The sequence below is a fragment of the Herpailurus yagouaroundi genome, unplaced genomic scaffold, assembly GCF_014898765.1.
Source record: "Herpailurus yagouaroundi ecotype Mexico unplaced genomic scaffold, PumYag 67461, whole genome shotgun sequence".
NCBI lineage: Eukaryota > Metazoa > Chordata > Mammalia > Carnivora > Felidae > Herpailurus > Herpailurus yagouaroundi.
The window spans coordinates 1-3,044 of record NW_024420270.1 but is presented as its reverse complement, the minus strand read 5'-3'; the positions used below and the strand labels follow the sequence as shown (position 1 = coordinate 3,044).

At 38.9% G+C, this 3,044-nt stretch overlaps 1 long non-coding RNA gene across 1 annotated transcript; it reads right to left on the bottom strand.

Moving 5' to 3' along the window:
* Positions 1–1,084: 1,084 nt before the first annotated feature.
* On the bottom strand, positions 1,085–3,013 carry LOC121025028 (uncharacterized). Its single transcript, XR_005787911.1, has 2 exons — positions 2,229–3,013; positions 1,085–1,518 (listed from the first exon to the last, which is right to left on the bottom strand). It is a non-coding gene; the product is annotated as an uncharacterized LOC121025028 (long non-coding RNA).
* Between the last annotated feature and the right edge of the window lie 31 nt (positions 3,014–3,044).

Here is a 3,044-nt window from a genome sequence, read left to right as displayed (position 1 = left end):
CTACTGAGACACTCAGGCACCCCGAATGTCACTCTTCATAGTGGAGGTGGGATTCGGTTACATTTCCCAGATGAAGCCCCCACTATAATCTAGTGTTTTCAATTTACCCAAATCCCACCAGAAAACATAGATTTTGAAGGGCACAGGAAATACCTGGAGTCAAAGTAGACAAAAACCATTATGAGGCTGAAACTCCATAATTAACAGTGTAATACTTCATGTCTCACAGAAACACAGATAATTAAAATGGACCAACCACTAACAACTCATAGGAACAACAAATGTCTGGACTGTGGCTTCAAAATAGCTTATCCCAGATTTACGATAACAAAGAGGAATTTTGCGATGTTTGCTAGGGGGCACTTAATGCTAAACAAACAAAACATAATAATAGTCTTTGATTGTAATCTGCAACTACATACTTATATGACTGCTCTCCTTCTTCCTTCCATCTGTCCTTTCCATTCTTCCTTCCTTTCTTCAGTTTAAAAAATTTTTTTCCTTAGCCTATAATCTTGAATGTGAAGCACAACAAAAGTAAAAGCAAAGCTAATAAGATTTCAAAGCTGTTTTTCTCTTTTCCACAAATTCACATGTGTTAACTTGGATCATCATTCAGTTCTGCTAAGCCAACACTTTTTATATGGGACTAGCTTATTCATCTTACACCTTTTAATTAAATGGCCTCTACCCAGGACCAGGTCTTTAGTCCACTGTCTTACATAATGTATCTGCTTGCATTTTTCCTTCTGATTAAGAGTAAGAAATGGTTATAGGGAGTGGAGTAGAAATATGTGAGGATTGCAACAAGGCAAAGCAATTTCATTTTTCACCTGGATGTGTCCTGAGCTTTTCATTCAGACCAGCTGAGCTGCTAAATGCTGTGATTGATTGCTAATTCCACTTGGTTTTCCCAGCAAAGCTGAAGGTAATGAGAGGAAGAGATTTTGTGACAACCACAAGGTGGATAGAAGCATAAAACAATAGTGTTCAATTTGGAGAAAGTCAACAGAAATGTTAAAAATTAGCCAACTCTTCTGGGTGTTATGGAAAATTGGAGAGTGGAAATAATATGTAGATGACATGTGATTAAATACTTAATTAAGCTAAATACACGCCTCTTAATTCTGAATGTGTTCTGGAGAATTGTATTCCACCAAAGTGAAGTAGAGAAACATTTTTAAACAACTCTCTCTTGTGATTATATTTAATTGCTGACTTGATCAGGCTATAACACATCATCCAACATTACTCTCAAATCAAGTCCTGTTTCATATCGCTATTCCATGTATCAGACCCAGTTTTGCAGACGGGATGATGCTCAGGGTACGAATTTCCCCTGCTTAGTCACCATATTGACATATTAACATTTCGCCTTCTTGATTAGTTTAACTGGCTTTGGAGAGGTTTACCCTGTGGCACTCAGGGACCAATATAATTGCATCATAGGCCACTCTTGTCAATGCTGATGTTCAAGAAGATAGAAATGTGATGATGCTTTTCTGGACAAGGACAACTCTGGAAGAATGGGGGAATATCCCAGATTAGATTTTGAAGCTCAGTGCTCTTTAGTTAAAAGAAACTCCTGAGTGGAGATCTAGCATCTTGTCCCATCAAGTTTAACTCCAGAAGATATTCACACAAATGCACCAATACTCCTGTTTCCAGAAGAGTATTCAAAATCACTGGAGGAATTCAAAATCACTAGATAGTGGTTAAAGAGAGATGCAGGAGTAGAAAAGGTATTTAAAAATGTTTCAAAATTAAGAAGTGCTTTAAACTTGTGCGTATACATTTGTGAGCGCATTAACTCCAGATATAGAAAGTTGCTGCTATGGTCGTCGTGGTGTTTTCTTTCCTACTGGTATGCTTAATTAATCATATGTTTATTTCTCCTACTAGACTGTGACTCTCCCAGGACAGGAACTGAGTCGTAGGAAAACTGTATTGTAAGTAGTGTACTTGCACAATGTAATTGGTACATGATTACTGATTGAATTGGATGGAATTGAATTATTACCGGTAATTGTCACTATCCCATCAGTCAGCAAGCACCGGAGGCTTGTACTAGGGAAACAAAACACTGGCTGGCCCTGGGACTAGGTATTCTGTGAAAAGAAGGTTGGTTATATGATTTTGATTAAAGCTAATACTGCTTTTTTCTAAGCATAGTAATGAGTAGTTAACTGATTCTGCATTTCCCCTCGATCCCAAAGGAGACTGGGTACCTGTTATGCAATCTTCAACATTCTAGTACCTTCCCTTTTCCATAGCATAAAATAAGCTATCCCTACAGAGACGATTTATGAATGTACTTTGTTTTAAACACATCTGTCTTGCAAACCAGGATTACAGGTGCTGTATTTTAGAGGGCCATTGACCTCTAAATAGTTCCAGAACACTTGACACTCAGCAACCATTTTCTTCGTGCCATAGCATGTGGTGCACTAAAAGAAAAAAAAATCATAATTGCAAGGTTACAGCATAATCAAACAAACGGGAATGCTAACACAATCAAAATAACTAAATAAAGGCACTTAACAAAAGAATTAAGAAGAAATCTTGCGAGACAGATGAAGTGGTCCGTGTTGTGATGAAGAAGTGGGTTCAAAGCCGAACTCTGAATCCTTAGAGAGGATTTAAATTAGGCTCTTTGTCTACTGATGTGGGGGGGCCTCACCCCTGTGGCTGCTGCTCTGAGCAATAAGCAGAGAAATAGGCTGGAGGGGAACTGAACAAACCATGTACCACTAAGGCTGAGAACAAAGGGAAAGAAACTAGAAACAATGCAGAAATGCTGTCAGTGTAACTGGTAAAACCTCAAAAGACAGAGCCACTGGACCGATTTAATGGCACAAAGAGAGAGTGTCCTCTGATAACGCATTATCCAAAAGTAAAGAATGCCTTGGAGTGGAACACAGTTCATCCGTAAGCCCTCGGGATCAGAAGCATCAATAGTAATCCTTGGGGTACAGGAAAGTTATGTGATTCTTGTCATCGTGTCTGCCCCTCCACCACGCACACACACACAGACACACACACAC